The sequence below is a fragment of the Anser brachyrhynchus genome, assembly GCF_964034855.1.
Source record: "Anser brachyrhynchus genome assembly, chromosome: 4".
In the NCBI taxonomy this organism is placed as follows: domain Eukaryota; kingdom Metazoa; phylum Chordata; class Aves; order Anseriformes; family Anatidae; genus Anser; species Anser brachyrhynchus.
Genome location: NC_137698.1, coordinates 65,859,556 through 65,885,657, shown reverse-complemented (window position 1 = coordinate 65,885,657; position 26,102 = coordinate 65,859,556). Strand labels below are relative to the sequence as shown.

Here is a 26,102-nt window from a genome sequence, read left to right as displayed (position 1 = left end):
CGGCCCCATTAAAGCCCGGGCTATTTTGTTTTGTAAATTTGTTTTACGAGCCCTTATCCCCGCGCCCAGGACGGATGTGCAGTAAAAGGGAGCCGCTCTCTACTGAGGCGATTGGCCGCTCGCTGGGAAAAGTTTATTGATAGCTGCAGGGCTCTAATCTCCTGGAAACACAGGAGGCTCTCGCAGTCATTTAAGGGTAATTATCTAAACGGGGAGGGACGGCGAATTCCCTTTCCTTTTAGCCGGCCCCCATAAAGATGGGAGATTAGGAGCGTATACAGTATGAAATGAATTGATATCATAGACGCTTTATTGACTGATAAACAACGGGATCTGGTTGCATTGAGTTGTCCCGCGCGCACACGACACCCGCACCCCCCCGCTTGCTGGAGGTGGCGCCCCGCGGGTGCCCTATCCACGCGTGTACCCTACCCACGCGTGTCCCTTACCCACCAAGCACACGCACACCTTGTGCTGTGCATCCAGCGGGATGCACCGGGCAGCTCCGCCGCATCCCGCAGCAGCCGTCGGGCCGGGGGCTGGGGGTCGGGGGCTGGGGGCTTGGGGCCGGGGTTGGGGGGGGGGGGTAAAGGGGGTAGGGGGGCAGCGCCCGGAGAAGCGGCTGCATTGCTAATTGCGAGAATAAACAATCTGTCACGATTAGTCAGTGCCTCTAATAGGCAGACAAGTGATGTTGTTTTTAGGCGCCAGCAGCGGTCGGATCAAAGGCTTCAGCTGGAGGGGGACTATTGAGGACGTTAACCCGCATCAAGGGAGCAAGGCGCCTTAGCCCTGGGACATCGGCACATTCAGCCTGACAAAATTAGTTTGCTCTACCAATCACACGACATTTTCCCAAAGCCCCGGTGCTTGACGCGAAGATGCAACCCTCCCCTCCCCCCCCCCCCCCACATCCCCGCCTAAGGAAACACACGCGCAAATAGCGGTGCATTTGTGTTTCACGTTGCCCCCCCCCCCCCGATCCTACAGGTAGGATCACTTATATTTTTTTTTCCCTGCTCCCAAACGCAACCGTGCGAAAGAAAAAAAAAAAAAAAAAAAAGTGATGTGTTTATTAGACCCCCGGGCAGCCCCTAGGCTACTTTCGATCTCATTGTTTTGACGGAAATATGAAAGGAAAAATAGAGCTGCTGTTTTTTTCCCCCCCTTTTCTTTGGCAGAAGGGTTTGGGCATTGGGATGTTGCTGAGGTTTGAGGAGACGAGCGTGTGTCCCACACTGAGAGCGAGATCCCGCTTTCCTTGAGAGATGGCAGAATGAGATAATTAGCTCTTTATTTATCTCCCAGCAATGAACGGTTTGTGTTTACGTTTCTGTCATACTTGGTGGTATTTTAATCACTGTACCATAACGAGGACTTGATTCTAATCCACATGCTGGCAAGCTCTGGGGCTGAAAACGGGAAACCAGTAAAGTTTCTTTCGTTTCTTGTTCCTTTCTCCCTTTCCTTTCTTTCTGAATGAAATATACAGGCTCCAGGTTAGGAATGAAGCAACCGAATTTACAAAACGAAATCTCTCCCGAGACGGTTTTCCTTGTTTAATGGGAACTGCTCAGCACCCGATCGCTCCTCGTCTTGCTCGCCGTGCCCGGGGTGAGCAAAACACCGCTGGAAACTGGGAACTTTTTTGGTATGGCTTCTGTCATGCTGATACTCTCGCTTGTTTTTAAGTGTCTCGTTCTTATTTTCCTCGTTTTCCTATACAGGAGACCGAAGCGAAAGGGCGGGGGGGGGGGGGAATAGGTGACTTTATTGGCGCTTGTTCCAATGCAGTGTTTTTATTGGGAACTGTGGCGCTTCCCTGAAGGCACTTGTGCTAGATAACAGGATTGGGCAATTAGCATCCTAAACAGTCCCGTTTCATATAATGAATGTGCAAGGCAAAGCCATTACCCCTAGCATTTTATTTCAGTGGGAATACAACAACAAGCGCTGGTAGGAGCGCGGGGGGGATGGGGAGGGAGGACAGGAGCAGCGCTAAGCCAATTCAGGGCATTGTCTCCCTTTGTAAACGTTATCTTTGACTTAAAGGCAGGAGTAAGAAAGGAGAGGGTTGTTGTTGTTTCCCTTGCTTCTATTTTATTTCCCCCGGGACGGCGGCTCTTAGGAGAGCGGCCAGCCCTGGAAGACACCAGGAGGCTTTGGGGACGCGGGGGACTTGCGGCGCCGGGCACCGCTGCGCGTTTTTTGCGCGCTCCCTGCGCGCTCCCTGCGCTCTCGCCACCCGCTGCCCTCCGAGCGGCTCAGCCCGGGGGGAGCTCCCCCCAAAACCACGTCTCCCGTAAGTGCCGAAAGTGTCCCGCGGGCTTTACGAGCCTCCAAATCTCAGCTCCCCCTGCTCCTATCACTGCTCCTTCTCCACTGACAACGCCAAAAGACCTCGCTTTTGCCTCGCTCCCCTCTTATATATATTTTTTTCCCTCTCTTTTTCTTTCTCCCTTTCCCTTTCTAGCCAGGTCAGACATAACCCAAACTACTTTCAGGGTTTCGGGCACCTGGGCTGTTCCTCGGGAGGTTACCAGGAGCGGGGACTGGGATGGCCAAACCCCAGCCGCCGCGGCGTCCCCGGCTCTTTGAGGGTCGGAGGAGCAGGGCTGAAAGGAGAGCCCTATTTCAAGTGGCCCAAATTAATTTGATCGCGACATTATGATGCACTTGGAAAAGATGAAAGAAAGGGCTGGCCGTCTCCTCCAAGATCTCTATAATTATAGATAATATATCCTATTTCAAAGCAATTAGCTCAATCAGGCGTAACGAGGCACTTTGCTGCCAGGGAGTAACAATGCCTTACGGTTATTTAAGCTTCAAGATGTCAAGCAGACTTCGAGACTCTCTGCTCTGCCCAAGAGGGAACTTGGCTGGTGAAAGCACCATGGCTAAGGCGGTGGTTTCCCTTTAGTGACAACACGCCTATTTTATTTCATCATTAGTTTTAAAGCTGCTGCAGAGGTGCCAGCTCTCCCTGAGAACAGAATCGCTTCTCCAGGCGCATTTGGGTCCGGCATCTGTGTGGCATCACCTCGCCCTCCCGCTCCAGGCTGCTTTCCTTCTCCGAACCTTTCCCCCGCTCGACACCTCTCCTTCGTGCATTTTTCTGGGGTGATTCCGACTATTTCTCGCTGAGGGCTGGAGAAAAAGTCGTTGATGGGATGAGCCCCGTGGCCTGCCTGGCCCCAGCATCCCACCGACCCCAATCCCGCCCCAGTGCATCCCCCTCTCTGCCGAGCCGTCCCCTTCCCCCGCGAAAGCTTTACCCTGCGCTGGACTCCTGTTGGGCTTTTTATATTTTTTCTTTCTATTTTTATTTTACCTGAAACGCTTGCAGACGCCAAAGGTCCCAAGAGCAAAGAGAGCATCCGACTGCCGGCTGCGCCTTTCCCAGGCATTACCAGGGAGCCGTCGGGCTGTGTATGTGCCTAGCCGTGTGCCGAGGGGGTCTGCACTGATAGCGGGGGGGAGCGGAGTCGGAAATGCCGAAATCCCCTCGTCCTGACCCAAAACTGCGGGAGGGGGGCGCGGGGCCGGCTGTGTCCCCACTGTTTCCAGGGGCGGTGGATGCGGGTTTAGACCCAAATGGCAAATAATAATAATAATAATAAAAAGTAAAATAATAACTAAAATTAAAATATAAAAATTAAAGCGGCTGCTTTCCTTGCTCCTCTCCAGCGGGGCTGCACGGGGCTGGCTGCTCCGCGGCAATGGGCTGGAGGGGGCAAAGCCACGGCACGGTACAGCACGGCACGGCACGGCACGGCACGGTACAGCACGGCACGGCACGGCACGGCACGGTACAGCACGGCACGGCACGGCCCACGCCTGACACGGCCCCGAGAGGCTGCTAAAACAGAGCCGGGCCCCGGCGAGGCGTGCTCGGATGAAACGCTGCTGGAAGGAAAAATGAATAAGGGTACAATTAACCTGTCAGCTTTCCTTCCAGGGATTTTTATTGCTGGGGGGGCGTGAGGGAGGGGAATTAAAAAAAAAAAAAAAGAAAAAAAAAGAGAAAAAAAAGAAACCGAAAAAAACCATCGTCCCATGGGTGAGTCATTTGAACTGGACAGTTCAAGGGAAACAGGAGGCCGGGGGCATGAATGAGAACTAAACAAAGTTTAACTACCCCTCCTTCTTTTCTCCATGCGCAAAATGGAAACCTTATTATATGATTCACTGTGAATCACTAGATTGAATGCGATCATTATGAGTAAATGATAGTCGGGGCTCCGCCGGTCTTTTCTTTCCTAGAGGCAAAACTATAAAATATGAAGGATATAAATGATCTTCTCTCCACTCTCTCATAAAGGACATTCATTCAAAGCCGCGCTCTGTCTCACTCCCAATTCCTTTGGTACCCCTTGAATTCCGCAACGATCAAGGTAGATTACAGCGAGTCCCGGTTTATTTGTCTTCATGTGCTTGTTTATTGGCGAAATGTCACGAAACGTAATTTGTCCCAAATTCTTTAACATGAGAAAATACTTTGTGGTTGAAGGAATCCATGCTGGTACCGCCAAGGCGATCTCCGATGTTCAGAGCAAGTTCATTATCATGCTATTTTGCAGCGTTTCCATGTTTACTCCTCATTTCTCAGGAGCCTTTTACATATCGTTGCATAAGAAAGGATTTCGCCAGCTCTAGTTATGAGATTTCCTAGATTTTTTACAGGCGAGGCCAGTTTACAAAAGCTGTATTGTTTGACTGCGGTCTGGGTTTCCATTTGGGGTAATTATTGTATTCCCAGCCTTCTTCTAATCATTTGCTCACAGGGACACAGTTTGGGATTTTTTTTCCCCTTTTGAAGAAGATGAAATACCCCAAACTTGCAAGACCACTGGAATAATCCCCCCGTTTCTGTGCCTATTGTGTAAAAGCAATTCCTTACATCTCTCCAAATTGCTGGAAAATATGTTGTGGAGAGGACAGTAAGAAAACATATAGAGCAGAAGAAACAAACGTCACCATGTTTTGAAAAAGCCCTGCAAAGTGCAGAAGTCCAGATCTAAGTCTGTTCTCAATAGAAACGTCTGTGTGAATTGGGGAGGGAAAAAACCAGCAACAAAATAAAACAACAACAACAAAAACAACACAAAAAAGAAACACACACACATAGGAAACACCAAAAAATAAACCCAAACCCCCTTTTTGAGAAGGAAATACATTTCAGCTAGATACCAATCAGCTCCTGGGGGAAAGAATAAAAGGGACACAGAAAGAAAAATCAAGGGAGAGCCAACACCTGTGCGTGGCAGGGCCATGTCTGTGCAGAAGGGTTTCTCCTCCAGCTGTGCATCTGGAGGCAGCAGCTGGAGGAGGGCCGGGAGCTGCAGCTCAACCTGCGGGCACTGAAGCTGGACTTGGTGGCCTGCTCTTTTCTGGACCCCTCTTCAAACCTTCCTGCCCGTGTCACCCGGCTTCCCAAGACAATACAGCCCCCTCTGCCTCCCAACTTTAACTCACTTCTGTGGAACCCGAGGCCCCAAATATCCCTCTGAACAGGTGGGATACAGGATTGGGGCAAAAATTTATTTTCTTTCTCCATTAAGATTGTTAGAAAATGATAATCTTAAGCAAAAAAAAAAAAAATGCCAGTTAGGAAAATATATATATTCATGCATATACATATACATGGATTTTAATTTCCTTGTGCAAAGGAAACTATGGTTCAACAACAGAGTAACTGCAGTCAGGTATCTTCCAGACACTGTCTATGGAGAAACAAAACAACACCACACTCCTGCAACTATCAAAGCCATCCCCAAGTATTTGAAGCTGTCCTGATGATATGTAACCTCCTGTTTAGGAACTCCCGCGCCTTATTATTTTGGCGATGTGATCTCACCACATCCTCTTGCTGAGTGGCAGCCGATGGCTAGATATGATACTGCAAGTTACGTCATTCTAATAAATCAATGTAACCAAACAATCTCGTTGCCAGAGGAGGAGGGGAGCAATCCCAAATATTTTGTAGGGGAACTGAATTTGTCTTTTAGAAAGCTTACGTTCCTCTCAGATTTTCCATCAACCACAAGCGTAGACATAATCTAAAATGTTCCTGGCTTGCCCACTGCTGGGCTGATTAGGATTTGGAACAGAAGAGATAACATTTCTAGACATCAGTCTGCCTTCAGCTGCCTTCATGTTATTCCCTGCATATGTGTTTTTGACATTATTTATGCAACAAGTGTAGGCTCTCTGGTGGTGTTGGGTCATTTTGCTTTTCAACGGCTGTTTTTTTTTTTTTTCCTTTTTTTTTTTTCCTCTTCTGTCACTCAGGGCAGAACTTCTTGCAGCCTTTCAAACAGCATCAGCCTTCTCCTCACAATCCACAGCTTGAGGGCAGGAGCCCTACAACACATCGAGCATACCCTGCAGGGACAAGCCCAGGCTGGCCGCAAAGGGCCAGGTTGGCAGCATGGGCCACGCTGCAGAGGAGCTGGGTGTCTTCCTGCCACTGGTGACAATGCTGCTGATGTGGGGCTGCATAGGATTTGTCCTGCTAACAGTGCCATTACTCTGGGGTTGGATTTGGGTCAGCTTGAGTTTTACTTCTGAAACAACCTAAAGGATGCCAACTAAGTATTCACACCCACTTTTATTTTTTATTTTTTCCTTTCTTTTCATTTTTTATTTTTATTTAATTATTTTTTTGACCCCTATAAAATGAAAGGAGAGATAATGAGCTATGGGTGTCACATTAACTACAGAGACACAAAGGGCAGGCCCTGTGCCAGCAGGTAGAGCAGGGGTGCATTCAGTTCTCTCTCCTAGATTTGCAGCTGGCCTTTTGCAAGCCTTTTCACCTCTTTTACACCAAAATTTCCCATGGCAGCCTACTTTTTGCCAGTCACCAGTGCAGCTGTAAGCACTGGCAGTAGGTGATGGTTGCGCACACACGCTTGACATCTACACCCCCATGCTGCAGTCACCCTCAGCTGGGTCTGGGGGACTGGGGACAGATTGCCATCCACTTGTCTCAGCTGTAAGTGTTTACAAGGAAAATCCTAAATCACAGGTAAATTCATTTCCTCTTCACTTGTCCACACTATATAAATACTGGTGATGTGTAAAAAAACAGGGACAGAGAAGGAAACGCTACAGGAGTGTGCACAGAGCTGACAAGGGACAGGAGCAGTGAGCTCACCATCAGCAACAAGGAACATCTCTGTTGCACATGAGATTTTGAAAAGTAAGGGGAGGGAGGAAAGAAGGCGAAGAAAAATTGAGAAAAGACTACTATGAGCATCTTAGAAAGACACCAGAAACTTTGTTCTTAGGACTAAATCTGGCTTTTAGTGACCCCCTTTCAGTAGGGTTGGCTGTGACTCAAACAGGTCCCCTGAAGCCCTCCTGGCATTTTTGTTTGGATCCTGGGAATCTGCCTGGAGGACAAGGCTGGGGGACCAGCCATGGGTCTGCAGGAGGGATCACCTTAGGGGGCAGCCTTGTAGAGGGACAGGATTTTTCAGGGATGTGATGGAGGGATGTGGGGATGAAAGGGATGGAAGGATGAAGGGGACTGAGCAGAGCTTCCTGGCCCTCACCCCACACCAGGGTGTCTCACCCCTGTCAAGGTATGGTTACAAGAAGGCAAACACCAACTCAAATGAAAAGCAACCTGCAGATGGAATGGAACAAAACCAAACCAAACGTTGTCAATGAAGCAATGGCTCATTACATTTCCCCAGCCCCTTTCTATCTCTGCTTTCCTGCAGATCTCTTTTGGGGTGAGGAAAGTCTGGACTCTTACAGCTCTCTGTTAAGTCCATGGGCACTAATCAGCAACTTTCCAATACTTACAGGTTTTCAGTAGTGACTGAGACCTTTTCAGAGCCACTTAATTCCCTTACTTTTTCCAGTGTTTTGGATTTAGTTATCCTAGGACATTATTTTTCATTTTGCGTTCCCCATCTGCCCCTGGCCAGCCCCCCCAGCATGACCTTTAGGGATAAAATTCAATTTATTTGGCTACTTTGCAGACAAAATCTGAAGCCTGCCTTAATTTGTAGTTTACTAGTCCTCTGATGTGAGACTACATAGAAAGCTCCTATCTGATCAAACGGCCGGTACCTTGACACAGCCCAATTATGTGAAAATATATCCTCGCTTATCATTTCAAACATCGTATAAGTGGAGAAATCGAAGTCGCTCCCTGTCTGTTTGATTTTCCTGTTCAGACACACTTGTTTAAACAGGCACCGTGAGACTTTTCTGTAATTTTACTCAGAGGGGTTTCAAACAGTGCTGTCGCCCTGCAAGCCCCGAGCCGGGTGATCGCGGCCGCCCCCAGCCCGCTCCCAGCCATGGCACAGAGGGCAAGGGACAGCACTGGAACCACTGCAGGAGTCAGGGCTAGAGGCAAACACTGAGCTGGGCCCCCAGGGGGCTGGGGACCCTCTCACCCTTACCCTTCTGGTCTCGCCTCTGCGGTGCTCAGCGAGCCCCACAGTGGAGGGTGTCTCTTGAATTGCCCATTCTGCTGGTGATGGAGAGTACCTGAGAGTACCTGAGACCAGGTGCCCCCCAGTGTCCTCCTCCAGTTCTGCCCACCAGGATCAACCCTGCTGCTCAGATAGATAGTACCCAGGCTGGCCCCACTGCATCCCCCTTCGCAGCCCGGACCCCTCCTGCCCCAAGCCCATTGTATTCACCCACCCAGCTCTGCTACACCCTATTAGTCCCAGCCACCTCGGAGGAGGTGGCCACTAGGCAGTGAAGTCATTAAAGCAGCGAGTTACCAAACGTTCATCATCCAACCCATGTTTTCAACACACTGGAGCTGCCAGGCAAAAGGCATCCCAGAGAGATGCAATCCTAGTTGTCCCTGCTGCACTCCCCACTGTATTGCCAAACATTTCCAGGGAAAAGAGGATTGATTTGGGATCTCATCCCACAGATCCCCTTGCTTTCCTTCATGACCCAGCCATGACACACTCAGAAAGCCAATATCTCATTACCCAATATCTTCCTAAGCTGGTCTAGATGTAGAAATCAGTGGAAAAAGACATCTATCAAAAACAACAACAACAACAACAACAACAGAGGCTATTCCAATTGTTTGCCCAACATGCACTGATCCAAAGTCTTTGCAGCCCAGGGCAGTACCTCCCTTCCCTTCCTTTCATCAGGTTTCAGATTAATCCCTGGGTGCCTGTAAAGGACTTTTTCAACTTTCTGATAATTTCATGGGAGTAGGTCTCAGTGAAATCCACAACTCTTAGAATGGAGTATATAAAACAGGCCTTGGGGGTTTTAAGTATTCTTACACTTCCCCTTTCTAAGAATCTGCAATAATCTTATCTTCAGTCATTTGACAAAATTCATTTTCTGCTAAAGCCTATGCAGAACATGTAAGACATTGAAGAAAAACCCCAACAACTAGCAAATCAGGTACATTAAACAGTCACTGCTTTTGAAAGATCGTATTTTCTACTCATTTCCTTCTTTTTACCCTTTTTAACTCTTTTTTATTCTCAATTATAAAGAAGTAGTAAAGATTACCTATTTTTTTCTCAATTAAAGCTATGTTTAGTAATTATGTTTGATCCATAAGATTTCTTTTTGCATCTATTTTACTTTGATATATTTTTATTTATGTTTGTGTCATGCTCTGGAAGACTGATGTAAAATACTGATTGGGTCTTCTATGTTGCTTCTATGTGATTTTTTAAATTAGGCTGTGTCTGAAAGCTTAACTGATATATGAATATTTGAAGTGCTCATTCTTTTAGCTAGCAATACTATCAGTCTGCACAGCTGAGAGAAATGAATCAATGAATCACTTACAGAGAGAGAGAAAAACTTGTGAAAATGTTGAAACAGACTGGAGAAGCAGAGATAGTAATAGCAGAATCAGTCAGAGGCTTCTCCAGATACAAGGATGCAAGCAGCCAGCTGGGATGCATTGCCTGGGTCAGCACCGTAAGAGCAACACATTATTTAAAGATTAGCTTGTAGTGACATTTTCCAGGTATCTTTATGGGAGCTGAGGAAATTACTCAACTCAGTTACTGAAGTAAAAAAGCAAATCCAAATAAAACAAAAATCCTTTGGTGGGGCACAATCCTTAAACATGGAGTGCTCCCAGTTTCTGCCTGTATCATTTGGGACTAAATAACGGAGAGCCCTCGCCACTCTCTCCGTGTGGAGCCGAGGGCTTATCCCAAGCAAGAGCCTTGCTCAAAGGAGGGTCGAGCTGGCCAAGCTCCAGGGCCCAAGGGCTGCTCTTAATTTGCATATAAGAGGCCAGCTTGCAGACGATGCTATCTTGCAGAAGGCAGCAAAACCATGCAACAGGCAGGCTTGATCTCAGCGTTCTGGTTGCATTGCTTGAAACAGAGGGTTTCACTCTGGGAGTTGCAGTCTCCACATCTATCATCACCCTGAGAAGTTTCTGGGTTCATTTATAATGTCTAAGGACTGATGGGAACATCAGATTGCTTAATATGACTTCCTATATGCATTACAGACCGTTTCATTTCATCCAATTACAACAGTATTGAGTTCAAAAAAGTGTGTGTTTGGATAAAAGATAGCTTCCAAAAAGGTAGCTGGAAATACTAAAAGATGAAGAAGTCATCATTCAGATTCAAAGATTGTTTTAGTAGTTAATTATCCACACAGTAAGAGGTCTCTTTTACTTCCCGCATAACTCTATCTCCAGGTTCTTGTTGTTTTCTGCGACTGTCCCTGTTAAGTTAAATAATGCCTGATCCTTTTTTTTTTTTTTTTTTTTTTTTTTTTCCTGTAAGGACACGAAGCCCTCTCTCCTTCTTCATTCTGGTACACGAACCCACCTGGGGCTGCTTCTCCAGCTGTCTGCCTTTGTTCTCTGTCTCTAGACCCACTGGTGTGGGTCTTGTTGACACTCCAACATCATGGCATGGACACAAGACCTGAGTTTGCCTTTACAGTGTGAACTACACTGGCTGCTGTACAGTGATTCTGTTTGAGCCCATCACTACTCCATACTTGGCTCCCCATGTCCCAGCATCAGTGAACTTCAGGTCTACCACTGAATAGTGGTCCTCAAAAGAAGGACAACCTCCTAGGAGTATCCGCACAGACTGCATTTACAAATTATTTAAATGGTTGATTCTCTGTCCTATTCTTATGGCTTTCTCTGGGATTTGGGCTTGTAAGGCTGCCTGCAGTCCTCAACAGTGTGTGAGAGCTGGAGAGGTAGGGGCTGCCAAAGGAGAACAAGCCTGTGCCCTGCAGATGGGCATCCCTCTGCCCTGGACACCATACTTGAAGGGGAGCACCCTGAAAGCAGCATCCCACATGGGAGCCACATTTGGGTCTGGAGTCACTTCTGATCCTCACACGTGCCTAAAAACCTCAATGGATGCTCCTTAGCTCCCAGATATAAGAGAGGACTTATTCTTTGTAGATCTCTGAGCTAACATCAGACAGCAGCCAATCTACGGTGGTCTATTTCACATGCTGCACTGAGTTGTCACTTTTCTTCCTTCTTTTAATATGTCCCTGCAGTTTGTGTGCTCAGTGTATCTGCCAACTGTGTGCAGAGTAATTATTAAGTTGGTTGCAATACCAGAGAGTCTGATTAAAAAACACGCAACACATGCTGAAAAGTGTGCATTTGGGTCAGCCAAAATCAAATGCTATCACCATGCATGGGGTCAGGGTGCATGCGTGGGGTGGAAACAAAGCTGAGGTTGGGTGCATGAGGTCTGGAGTTGCTTGTCCTTATTGTCATCCTTATTTCTTTGCATCTCTGAAAGCAACTTGAGGAGGAAGGGTCAGGAGGAAAGGCTGATGGCTCCCAAGGGGAGAGGATGGCCGTACTTGGCAATAGCAGCGCCTGCTTTTTCCAGTGTCTCTGGGATGGTCCTGTTACATGTTGCTCCTCAGTGTGGTCAGAAATCTCTGTTTGGGATGGACTGTTGCCACAGCCTGGTGGTTCAGCAGCAGAGTGAGCAAAAAAAAAAACAGCACTGATCTCATAGCAGCTGGTGGAAGAGTAGCAGGAAAGGCCTGGAGCCCGTGAGGATATGCTTGGCTCTCACTGAGCTTTTACTGGGTTTGGCAAGCAGGTCCATCCAACTTATTGGTTTAGTATGAGAGTATAGCTGGGGACAGGGAAATGCACTGCCTTTCACTATTAAGTCTGCAGCAGAAGGTAAACTTAGAGTTTACCCACTTCATCCTGGAATACAAACAGTTTCCTATTCTATTTTTGATTTTATGTTTTGTTTTATTTTCTACTATAACACTCCTGTCATTCCAAGATTAAAAGAGGCAAATGGGCCTTAACCCAGGACTCAGTTCTGAGGTAAAAACCTCATTTTTCTAAATACTGAAGACTCTTGGCTCCTACAAACAGCTTGTTTTGCTCCTGTTCACTGTGATAGCAAAACTTCCCTGAAATTAGTAAATGCCAGCCTGGAGCAAAAATCAGCTCAGCACAGAGGAAATCATTTTATCTGAGTGGTACTTGGTACGGGCTTCAATAACAGTTAAAGGAAAAATATGGTAACATTTAAGAGTTCAACAACAAACGAGCAAGCCATCGACTTGTTGCAGTTAGTGCAACCCCCTTGAAGTCCATGGCACAAGCGCATGGGAGCTGAGAATCTGGCCCTCTGTCCTATGGGCAATCTTGGATCAGATAACACAGATGTGTTAGATTAAGGACAGAACCTTATAAAATAAAGTGCTGGCTGCACTGGGAGAGTCCTTAAAAAATAAAAATCCATCCATTAAAACATTGAAAAACAACAAGAACAAAAAGGTATAAGAGAGCATAAAAAGGGAAAAATTGATGTAGTCCTCTAGATTTACACTCTTTGGACTTTTTTTTTTTTTTCTCATGCACCCAGCTGGTTTAAGGGTCTATTCTTTTTGTTGTACATGCATGCACATAACTACCATTGATGTGGAGTCTCCAGGTGATTTGATGTGCATTCCACATAAGGCATGGTGTCAAGTATATGATCCCCATACAAAAGAGCTGCCTGAGAACCACTCTTTGGGATATTTCCTTTTTTTTTTTTTTTTTTAAGATTCCTTTGCTCCACATCTAGATTTTAGCAGATCAGAGTGCCTACCCAAGCAGTGGGACTACCACTGCTACTCTTTCATTTGCTTTGATCTGTGTAAATCTGGGGAGTGGGGGTTGGAAAGGCTGATGGGAAGGAAGTTTTCAAATCTGGGTGCAATCTTGTAAAATGCTGAATGTTTCATAGTGTAATCCTAGCGAAGATGTAAGGGTGTAAAAGGCCTGAAGATCAAATCAAAAGAGGCAAACAGGAATGAAGATATATATTTTTGGAATAGAAGAGTTGAAAACAAATGATTTCACACATCACTGGATCATCTCTAGTTAAATGTTTCTGGTCTATATTGTAACTTATTCTGGCTGCAAAGTCCAGAGTAAGACTGCTCTTCTCTCCATGGGGTACAATAAAGACTGTTACCTTGGCAATTGCAATTAGTGTGAGATACAGAGGATTAGCAGAAAAAGCAGACGGATCTATCTGCGATCAGTAGATGATTTCAGGTAGATGTCAGTAGTGTAGCAACAGTATAAACCAGGATGAACCAAGACTTGCTTTCAGTGGAGGACTAAAGCTATGTATCAGACTAGAACTTTCTGTTCAAGTTTGGTATAATGCACCTCCATAAGAAATACGATTATTTTGGGGGCAGGATTTTTGTGCAGTAAAGTGATTAGTGACTTTTTCAGATAAAAAGTCAAACCATTGTTCCGCATTGTTAGATTTTGCTATGTTTCAGAGAGAAATATTAACAATAATAATCACCCCAGATTTTGCTTTCTTTCTCCCTTACACACACATGCAGGCTACATCTCAAGTGTGAGCCAGTTTGAAACTGTGGTATGAAAAATTCTAAATTACTGCTAATTTTATCATGTTAACAGAATTACCTCATTTTAAACCAAATGGAAATTTATCCCTCTTGGAACAGCCTGTGTACATAAGTTACTTGAAGTTTTCCAAGCCTGCTTTGTTGTTTTCTGATGTTATGTTCTCACAAATGTCCTGGTTGAACCAGAGGAGATGCAGAGAAGCAGGGTTGCTAGAAGAAGGGATGAAAGGATTAAAGAAAATTGTAGTTCAGGGTTTGAGGGAACGAAGGGAGGATGCAGACCCAGATGCAAAGCAAGTTTGCATTAGGAGCAGGATGTGCTGAGCAGAACTTCGGAAAGAAAAAATGAGGAGATGAATATGGATGTACCATAGGTTTGTTGTCATGAGGGACGGGGAAAAGGGAACTGTAGATTGTAAGAATGTTTTTTTATAAAGAAATTGGTCTGAAAAAAAAGCTCCACATATGGTAATAGTCCTGAGCAGTTCTAGCAACATAATTACTGTCTGAAACAGTTTTTCAATGAAAACGTACACTTGGATCAGCCAAAATCAAATGCTATCACATTTGCTTATTTTTTTTTTCAGTCAGACTCCTCTCTTTCCAGTTCAGAAGGCAACAGAATATATATATTTTTTCTATTTTAAACTACTATTTAACATTGCTTACTTTTAAAACAGAAACTCAACAACTAAGCTCAATTTTCTGTTTGAAAGACTTACAGATTCTTTTTTCTTTTTTGTATTCCAAGACAAATTTAAAATTAAGATTTGAGTCAACCTACAATACTTTTACAGCATCTCACCCCTTCCTCCTTCTCTGAATTTTTGTAGGCAAAACATAAATTATTTTCACAACACCCTAGACCCTTCCCCCTGCAGAATAACCTCGATTTCTGTGTGCATCTTTCCCAATTCTATACCCTAAAAATAGTTCAGGAACACAACATATCTGTGTTTAAATGCCAACATTTCTATAAGGAAGACCCAAACTTGCTGTTTCAGACATTCCCCCCACCAGAGATCACACAGACACTGATGTTTTCAAATGCTGACAGAAAACACATCTCAAAGCCACCATTTGCCATCTGACCCTGTACCTCAGTCACTCTTACAAGGATAAAACTGCAGGCAGAGCTATCTACAGTATAATTTACAAAGGCCACTGCATGCTTTACCAGTTGCCAAAACACTCAAAGTTGTTATCAATAAACACCATCAAAGGTCAAGGCGTTGCTCAGGTGGTGGAGCACAAGGGTGCTGAGATGTGGCTTGCAGGGGAGGACCAGGCGATGACAGAGATGGAGATGAGGAGCAGCCAAGGGGAAAGTAGAAAGAGTTCAACTAGAAAAACGCTTGTTACATTCTGCTTCTCAGATTCCTTCTGTAGGACATCTGTGCAGTGGGGCAAACTTAATCAGATCAAATAAAGAAGCAAAGAGTGAAAAATTATTTGCAGTTCCTGGTCTAGCTCTGTCGTGATTTAAAGAATGCTTATATCTTAGAGAGCAGCTGATCAATACAAACTACACCATTTTCATAAATGTATTTCAACTTCTAACTTTCTCATGTAATGTACTGGGGCAGTGCCTCCTAAAATAAAACATGGTGTTACTTTCACATGGATTATTGTAATTACAACACAAATCCCCACAATGAACCCATGGAAAGACCAGTATAATATGTTGTTCTGTAGGTGCAATCACAGTGTAGAAAGATCTGTATCTAAATTGCCCTAAGGACTATATTTTGCTTTCAGCACCTTGATATAGTGAAACCAGAAAACATTAAGAAATGAAGATTTAGTTAGCAGGAGAAATCATTAGCTGGTCTGAGCTGCACACATATTAAGATGATGTTAGCCATTTTAAAAAAACAATTCTTGATTTAAAAAATCAGTTTTGGAAGTTAGCATGTCAGAAAAAATATCATAAATATGTGGATATTATCAGGAATATGTTGACATATTTTACTAAAATTAAATTTTAAAGATTTTTTAATCTCTCTTAGTATTAATACTAAGAACATTTTTTTTAATGAAAAGATAATGATAGATATCTCTTGAAATTCATGTGCTTCAGTTAAATATTTCTTACTTGAAGATGGCTTATCATTTATGATAATGCATTTATTTTCCATAGCAATTAGCAGGATGACAAGAAAATCATTATTTCATGTGTGGAAAGGGCTGTAAAATATGAGGCAATAGCAGAAGTCATATGTAAACATTTGATGTAAAATTTTCTTCCCCTCCCATAAGATTATTTTGCAGAGAGTTTTAACAGTTCTTTTCATATCTGGTCAAGTTTTGTAGATAAAAATTGTTCCTTCATCCTTTGGGATTTCCATTTATTTTTGCAGCTACACAGCACCAGGAGAGGAGTCCCCAGCTTCTCCCATCCGTAGCCAGCTTCTAACTTCTATAGGCTGTGTCTGCTAAGAGTTAACTACACTGGAGTTGACTGTTAACGCAGCTTCCTACTGCTCTGAGGAAACTACATTAAATCCTGTTAATCCATAGTGATAATTTTAGGTCACTGTTGATTTACCTCCCTACCTGTGACTTCCTTCTCTGTTTGTATTCTATTATTATTATTATTATTATTATTATTATTATTATTATTATTACTACTACTACTACTACTACTACTACTACTACTAGTACTACTACTACTACATATTTTTATACACGCTGCTGAAGTCAATGGCATGGCCCTAAATTTGTTAGGAAGCGGGTTAAATTCATGAAGGTGTCTTAACAAATATAGAGAGATTTGGCCAAGATATCTCTCTCAAAATACATCTAAAATTTTAACAGTTGTGACCATTGGAAAATACACACTACTTTGCCTTTTAATTGCCTTTGGACGTTGAAGGTAGTGAACTTTTCTATGTATAAATGGGATGTCTCTCTTCTGCTGTGTATCAGTTTGAAGGGGGAGAATCCAAACATTAATAATCCATCAGCCCAGTAGCCTGGTATGAATTCAGACAAATATGTTTAACCAAACATGGATGCTTCAGAGGGTGTTCTTGTGGTTACTCCAACTGCTTTCATTATACATTTATATTAACAATGTGCCTGCTCACCATGTGCAATAAAACAATTTCTGAGGCTCAGCCTCAGAACATGAGGCTTGTTCACCGCCTTGGATAATGGCATTGCTTGTTTGCACTGTTCTTATTGAACTTTCTAAATATATGTCATTTTCCTTTTCATTCTAGGAGTGATTGTACATTACAGCAATTACAGACAAACCCTTCCAGACAGTTTGAAGACCAAAACTTTCTTTGTGTGGAAGTCCAAAAGCAATTATTGGCATTACAGTTTAAGAGAAGCATTCCATCTCCCTGATGCAACAGCAGTAGCTTTCTGTGGCATGTTAAATAAAGCAATTTGCCCTGTAGGAGACTAATACATGCAGAGCTGTTATGAAAAAATAAAATCATACAGCTGCTCTGAAAGAAATAGCAACCCCCTCTTCAAAAATATACAAAACTTCTTCTGGCACTGTTTTAAACATAAGACACCAAGCATCTTTAACTTTTGCTGTTAATTCTTTGATATTTCATATATTGCTTCAAGACTCCATAAAGATACAAGTGTGCTAATTATCAGTCAGGTCAAAATGGAAGATGACAGCACTTCAAAATACACACCAGAATATAGAAGTGAGTTATAGACATATTTTTTTTCATAGCAGTTTCCATTTGCAGAAAAGAAGAAAATGAACAGACTTGAGGCTAGAAGAGCTGATCTTAAAAGATCTGAAGGTCACATTTTCCTATTGTGGGGGATTCACCCCCTTCAGTTATGCTATCAAAAATAATTAAATAAATTATTCACCTAACATATCTGTGACTTATTCATCAATCTCAGTTAGGTGTGTGAGTACAAAAAAGGGATGATCAAATACACTTAGAACTGAAAGTCTCAGAAAAAGTTGCAATATTACTGCAGCAAAATCAGTGAGCATTTTTCAGCACTTTGAGATCCTCATATTAGTAGCATGAGAGGCTTGATCCTAAAACATGATTAACTGCTCACCCTAAATGTATTTATACCAGTTGATAAAAAAACAATCATAAGAAGATGAAGAGGACACTATTACTAAAACAATAAATATATAGGACATAATTGTCAGGCGAAAGAACAAAAATACATGCATTCAGGAGAATGTATGCAATCAAAATAAATGGATCAAATATTACAGCAGCTCATTGGCATCTATAAATGGAGTTGTAGCAATTTTTTTTCCAGACAAATTTCTGCTCTAGAGGATAGAGAAAGCTTTGAACAGAAAGGAAAGGAATTGCTTTAACAGCTGCATTATAATAATGAGACATTAGAGTAGCTGATTTCCCCAGTCATCACGCAGACTGTTCTTTTGAACAGTGAATGTGGTGAGGTTTGCAAAACAGAGAACACTAATTTTTTTGAGACAGAGCCAGGTTTACTAGGACAGGCCCCGAACATGAGGAAATTCACTATTTTTTTAAGAACAAATTAAGCCACTTTGCTTTCCTCACCATCAGAGTGAATGCCTGTCTAACAATTTGATGTAAAAGCTGAACAGAGTATAGAGGATTCTTGGAGGGAAGGAGGTGGAGAGAAAAGGTAGAAAAGGTTGGCCAGAATATGATGCTTTTGCAAAGCTTCGAGTGCCAAGGCAAAGAGCAGACTTCCCGTAAACATCAGCATGCAAAATAAGCATCGGCTTTCCTATATTGTACTGATGTTTTGACAAATATATACATTGTTTTTTCATTATAAAATAATTTGAGGGTGGTTAGTTAAGGCTAGGTATTAATTAATTTGGTGTTTCATCTGCCAAATGTACCCTGGAAGGAATTGGCTTGTATCACCATTATGAGCCTTACATGATTCACAGAATCCTAGAATGTCCTGAGTTGGAAGGGACCCACAAGGATCATTGAGTTCACCTCCTGACTCCACACATAACCACCCCAAAATCAGACCTCATGTCTGACAGCATTGTCCAAATGCTTCCTGAGCTACAACAGGCTCAGGGCCCTGACCACTTCCCTGGGGAGCCTGTCCCAGTGCCCGACCACCTTCTGGGTGAAGAACCTTTTCCTAACACCCAGACTGACCCTCCCCTGTCCCAGCTCCGTGCTGTTCCCTTGAGTCCTGTCGCTGTCCCCAGAGAGCAGAGCTCAGCGCCTGCCCCTCCGCTCCCCTCGTGAGGGAGCTGCAGGCCGCCATGAGGCCTCCCCTCGGCCTGCTCTGCTCTGGGCTGAACAAACCAAAGGACCTCAGTCACTCCTCATACATCCTTCTCTCTAGACCCTTCGACATCTTCATAGCTCTCCTTTAGACACTCTCTAATAGTTTTATGTCCTTATGTTATGGTGTCCAAAACTTCCCTTGACAGGCTAGTCATGCTGTGCCTCATGCACCCTGGAGTACAGTTGGCTCTTTAGGCTGCTAGGGCATGCTACACAGCTGGCTCATATTCAATTTGCCATTAACCAGAACCCTCAGATCCTTTTCTGTTGGGCTGCTCTCTGCCCTCTTGTCCCCCATTCTGTAAACACAGCTAGGGTTGCCCCATCCCAGATGCAGTATCTGATATTTGCTCTCATTAAACTTAATATTGTTGGTGATTGCCCATCCCTCTAATTTGTCAAGATCTCTCTGCAAGGTCTCTCTACCCTCGATGGAGTCAACAGCTCATTCTAATTTAGTCTCATCTGCAAACTTAGTATACCTTCAAGTCCTGCACCCAAGTCATTTATAAAAACATAACTAAACAAACAAACAAACAAACTCTCTAAAACAGAGTCCTGCAGAACCCCAATACTGACTGGCTGCCAGCCTGATGTAATCCCATTCACTATAATCCTTTGAACTGGGCCTGTTAGTCAATTGTTCACCCATCATATCATATATTTGTCTATCTGTATGCAGGACATTTTTTCCAGAAGGATACCATGAAAAACAGTATCAAAAGCTTTGCTGAAATCCAAGATATTTAAGTCAACTGGCTTCCTTTGGTCAACTAGGTGGGTAACTTTGTCATAAAAGGAAATTGAGCTTGTTAAAAAAGACTTTCCACTCAGGAATTGATGTTGGCTGTGACCAGATACATTGGAAAGATGACTACATTGTCTTTCAGGTGTTCTTTAACAACTCCCAGAATAATTTTCTCCATAATTTTACCAAGCGCTGAAGTGAGACTGACAGGCCTATAATTACCAGGGTCTTCTTTCTTGCCCTTCTTGAAAATTGGAACGACATTTGCCAGCTTCCAGTTGACAGTGACCTCTCCAGATTTCCAAGACCATTGAAAAACAATTGACAGAGCTCTCACAATGACATCAGCCAGCTCTCTCAGTACTCTGGAATGAATCCCAATAGGCCCCATAGACTTATATGCATCCAGCTGGAGCATCAAATCCTGCATGAGTTTGGAGTTGGTTGGAGTTTGCCATTCCTGTGGTCATGGTCCATCAACCCCAGGTTCCAGGGGTCCAAGGGCCCAGGACTTGTCCCACCAGGTTTCACTTGTACTAATGCTGTTGTGGCTCTGGGACTGAACTAAGGCTTCTAGCTCCTCTTGCTTGTTCCTAATGCTGTGTGCATTGGTGTAGAAACATTTCAAATGTGCTTCATTTTACCCAGCAACTCATGGAGCAGACTGAGGGATCTCATTAGCATCCAGTCCCTTAATTTTGTCATGCTGTCCTATAGCTTATCACTGGCAAGCCTGTTTTTATCCCTTTACCCCTTCAAATCTAGTTTAAAGACCTATCAATCAGCCCTGCTAACTCTTGCACAAAAATCCTTCCTCCCTCAGAGAAAGGTGTATACCACCAAGTGCCAGCAGGCCTGGTGTTGCATGGACCATCCCATGATTGCGAAGCCCAAAATTCTGCCAGCGACACTAGCCTTGCAGCAACATATTGATCAGCTAGGTCTCCTTGCTCATTTCAATATTGTTTCCTGCTACTGGAAGGTTAGAGGGAAAAAATACCTGTGCATCTGATCCTTTAACCAATTGCCCCAAGGCCCTAAAGTCCCTCTTCCTTGACCTTGGTCATTGACCTCTTTGCTACTTCATCACTGCCAATGTGAAAAACCAATAATGGATAATCATCAGAGGGCTGTACCAGGTGAGCAAGTTTTCTGGTAATGTCTCTCACCTGGGCCCCAGGGAGGCAGCAGATTTCCTTATGTGTTGGGCCAGGTTGGCATATTGGGCCCTCTGTTCCCTTCAGAAGAGAGTCACCTATGACAACAACTCTTCTTTTTTTCATGACAGAGATGACGGTGATATGAAGAGTAGGCTGACTTGCTCTAGGTGACCCTTACAGCCATGATGGACCTTCAACCACACCATCGTTTGCCTGGCCATCAAGTTCCAGAGCCTCATACCTGTTGTATAAGGGTACCTGGGAAGGTGAGGTTTGATTATATCCAGCATTAGCTGACCAGAAACCTTATCACATCAGTTACGATGACAGCTTAAATTGATTAGCAATAAACACTGATGAAATATTCTCCAGCTAGTCCCCAAGAACTGCTTCTTGAAAACCTTTCATCATCCAGAGCTAAGCTTTTTATATATTGGCCTGGTTTTAAATATAAAAGCAACTCTTCAGAATGCAAAAGAGAATATCCAAAGAAAATGTTTCTCTGAAGCTGAGGAAATAGCCTGAGTGTTCTTAATTGTCTAACCACACAAATACTTTATGGTAATTATATGCCTTTTAAAAATGTATCGCTCTTACTCCTTGTATCTGAACAGCTTTGTAGTATCAAGTAAACAACAAAAAAACAATAGAATATCAGCTTTCATTGAGGGTGGAGAGACCTTATAACACTGAGCAATAAAGTGATAAAATCAGTGAAACAGGAACTCTCCCATTGCGCGTGTCCGCACACTGCTTGCACGGCGGCCCTCTGCCTGGTGAGGACTCTCCCCGTACTGCAGCACAGATAAAGAGGCCTGAAGTTCAGGGCTGTGTCAGGAGATCAGGTCTCACGTTCAATAGCAGGTTGTCTGAAAAACAAAACAGCAAAAGGGAGAAAAGACACTCTCAAATGACTTCTACTGAAGAAGCCAGTCTTCCCTTTTCCTACCCTGAATGGCTTTAAAAAAAAAAGCAATAAACTGAAATATGTGGGGTTTGTGAACAACATAATTAAAAATAGGTCATGAGGAAAATAAGAGCTTACTCTCTTAAACAAATGATCACAATTAATCACCAAGACCAGAGCCTGGCTCCTTAGAAAGTGCGTGCTGGAAGTATCCTCGCTACAGAGAGCAGCCTCACAGGCATTAATAGAGGAGCTCCCCATGCTGATGGGCTTGCCAGCAGGAGCAGCCGTGGTGGGATCCAGCCATCTGTGGTTTAACATGATCCATCAGCTGATCACTTGTTCTGCTGCAAGGCAGATCATTGACACCATTCCAGTTTCATCCGTTGCCTCAAAGCCAATTTCACTGCATATAAGCGCTTCATTCAGAGCACAGAAAAAATACATTAGCGAAACAATATAGTGTACTGTACAACAAGGATTTCCTGCACTGTAACTCTACAGCTCACCAGGCGAAAAACACTTCTTTTTATTCTAGTTCCCCAGGGTGCTACATGGAGACACCAATCCTGAGACGGATTAACTGTGGCGCTTTCATCAAGAGGAACTTGTCTTCACTATGACTTTGGAACAGAAAGGACGTGCTATTACCCTGCGACTTTGAAAGAGAAAAGCTTTCTACCTACATTCCTCACTTGCTTCCAGAGTTTAGCTGGTAGGGATTAGAATTTGCTAGATATAGGATAAGCCTCTTTCAAAATGCTCGTTTCAGGAAAGACGGAGATAGCTTTCAGATATCTTTACTGGGTATTTGTTAGTCTTAAAAACAGGTAAATCAGAATTAAAGGACAAGGGCAATATTAAATTTCCACATGAAATACATGAGAATAGTCAGGAAAAAAGACTTTTTTTTTTTTTTTCCCTCTGTGGATTTGCCATTCCAAAGCAACTTTTTTTTTTTCTTTTTTTTTTTTCTCTCTCTCTCTAATCAACAGGTGAGTTTGCGGATACTTTGATCTTTGATTTGGGAACCTGGCTTGATCCATGTTAAAGGAGAATAACATTTCTGGCACCAGGTACTTAGTATCTCCTGCATGTCAAGGTTTCTGAAAAAGTATTTCAGTACCTGGCCACACTCCTACTCCAAGAGTCATATATCGCATGTGATTCGAATGCTGTCTTTAAGATTTCTGATAGCAGCCTGGACCAGAATTGCTGAGTGGTTTTGTATGATCATTGTCTGTATATAATTATATTGAGCCACAAGAATACAGAGACTAGCTGATGCTATGTAGTGAATTGGAAAAAATATGCACAGAGGATGGAACAGAAGGTAACATAATTCAACAGATACTGCAGATAAATATTAAATAAGATGGACGGGTCTGCTGGCATAAGTATGCAACAGCTCCTGCTGAAGTCATAGTAAGAGCAGAAATCAGCGTATGAAATTCAATAACATTTGCAGAGACACACCACTTCATTCAATCACAATCTACAATACTGGATTCAACTTTTTTAATACTGTAATTTTTTTCACTGTTTGAAAATGTCTTCTTTCTCTAGTGAGGCATGTTTTACTATTAATAAAATGGCTGAAAATGAAACCAAGTGTCTCTGAAATTAAACTGATTTTGAAGTAAACTGCATGTGTGTCCATACCTGTATATATATACACACTGATATAAAAATAAGTTAATTTTTTCTTCATCCATGTCATTTTCATGTTCGCTATATAACTGATACATTTTTTTTATGTGTCTGAATATGCAGTTTTGTGAAAGCAATTTTAAAAGATAACATCACTGTAAAAGTGGACATTCAAGCAGGAATGGAGTAAAATATTACATTTGTCTTCCAGTGGAGATGTTTTTGTTTTATATGTCTCGTTAAGACTTTCCAGAGACTAATGAGTATTACATTTGAATAAATGACAAGATAATTAATATGTACCTGTTTCCATTTAACAGCAACATTTCTTTACATTGTATTATTATTATTAAACATTAATATTGTGGTACCATTGTCCTGGTTCCAGTTAGAACAGAGTTAATTTTCCTCCTAGTAGCTGGTAGGGTGCTATGTTTTGGATTAGGATGAGAAGAGCGCTGATAACATGCTGATGTTTTAATTGTTGCAGAGCAGTGTTTACACCAGGCCAAGGACTTTTCGGCTTCTCGCTCTGTCCTGCCAGCGAGCAGGCTGGGGGTGCAGCAGGAGCTGGGAGGGGACAGACCCAGGACAGCTGACCCAAACTGGCCAAAGGGGTATTCCATACCATCTGACGTCATGCTAAACAATATATAGGGGTGGCTAGCCGGGGTGGGGGGGCTGGCTGGTTGGGGATAGGCTGGGCATCGGTCAGCGGGTGGTGAGCAATTGCATTGTGCATCACTTGTTTTCTTACACATTATTATTGTTAATACTATTACCATTATCACTATTATTATTATTATTGTTATTATTATATTCCTGTCTTAATAAACTGTCTTTATCTCAACTCACCGGCTTCACTTTCCCGTTTCTCTCCCCCATCCCAGAGAGGGAGGGGGGAGGGTGAGCGAACGGCTGTGTGGTGTTTAGCTGCCAGCCGGGTTAAACCACAACAACCATTTACAGAACATTACAGAGGAGCAGCATACACAGATAATACTTTTTTTGCATTGCATTTATGGGCCTTTATTAACTATATCAGTGGAAAAATCATTACATTGCTTCAAAATGCCAAGAACAATATATTAAATATACAAGTTATCCCACTCTTTTAATAAGCTCCCAAATTGTCATTTCCCTTATGATCAGAACATCTCCTGTTGTCTTGGGGAGGACCAGTTTACTTGGTCTAAAGTGACGCTATACATTCTTACAACAAAAGAGTTTGCTTTAAGAGTTAAGCGTGTTCTTTAAACTTCCCAGCTAGTTACACAAGTGGTCTATTTTCAAGAAGATACTAGACAACTTAGAAGAACAAATGTTTTTAAAAATCAGTCATTTGTTCTTCCATTTATCCAAGGTAACAAACTAAATTAAGACCTTTTCAAAATGAGGACATTTGAAAGTTTTACTCTGATAGCAGACCGAAAAACAGTGTGTGGCATACATAAAATATTACTTGTCTAAAATGTGCATAAGCATATCTGTATTTTTCCTGTAAATTACAATAGATAGTTTTCTTATTAACTATTTAGTTTTTAAAAGAGTGTTCCTTGGTTATTGTTTGTCAAGAAATTCAGTATGCGTAGATATTGCAGTAGCAAAATTGAAATTCCTGGAGCTGATTTATCTTCTGAAGAGAAGTCAGAAATTTTAAAATCTTAAAATGTTGATATGGAAATGACAGAGTATGAAGGAGATCTTGTTTACTTTCACTACTGGAAACTTCATTGAATTATGGCTAAAAATTCAAGAACAAACCCAGTCTTCTTAATGCACAGGTGTATAATGGGAATCATTCAATTTACAGCAGCAGAACCAGGATAAGAATCTGGCCTCTGAGCCAGCAGGAATGCCATATGATATCTGAATGGTAATTTTCTCTGTATGTTCAACAATAATGCCTCAGACTTGACCTTTGGCTTTGTTGTCACCAAGTATTATCATATGTATAATTTGACCTTTCTCAGTTGCATGAATGCTTGGCCTTGAACTCCATCTAACCTTCTAGGAGCTGTAAAGATAATTTCTATACATTTGCAGTAAGGTCTCTGATTTGACCTCTGACTCAAATGAACAATAATTTCTTAATATTCCCATTCCTCCTAAGACTATTTCCCGTAATAGTATAATAATAAGGCAATAAAATGTCCTTCAGTGTGAACTCATGTTATTCTAAATTTTGAAGGTCTGTGCTGCAGGGCATGCACAGTTCATTGCATTTCTGTGTTGTCAAAAGACACTATCAGGGCATCAAAAGTTTCCAGAATTTAAATCAAAGTGAATGAAACAACAACAGTGACATTATTTAACTGTGTCTATAAGCAGACAAAACTAAAGACAATAGTAAGGTCTATTTAGTAATAGTAAAAAAAAAAAAAAAAAAAAAAGCAAGCATATTTTAGCAATAGCAGAAGACCAGAAATAACCTTTGCGTTTCTATGGAACAGTCTTAAAGCAGAAAAGTATCCAAGGAACATTTCAGTTCTACTTTTTGGAAAAAAAATTCAATAAATCAT

At 42.8% G+C, this 26,102-nt stretch overlaps 1 long non-coding RNA gene across 1 annotated transcript; it reads left to right on the top strand.

Annotated features, from left to right (window-relative positions):
- The first annotated feature begins 1,074 nt into the window (after positions 1-1,074).
- Positions 1,075-24,684, top strand: LOC308193765. Its single transcript, XR_013949907.1, has 4 exons — positions 1,075-1,651; positions 19,798-19,892; positions 21,152-21,289; positions 22,469-24,684. It is a non-coding gene; the product is annotated as an uncharacterized lncRNA (long non-coding RNA).
- Positions 24,685-26,102: the final 1,418 nt, after the last annotated feature.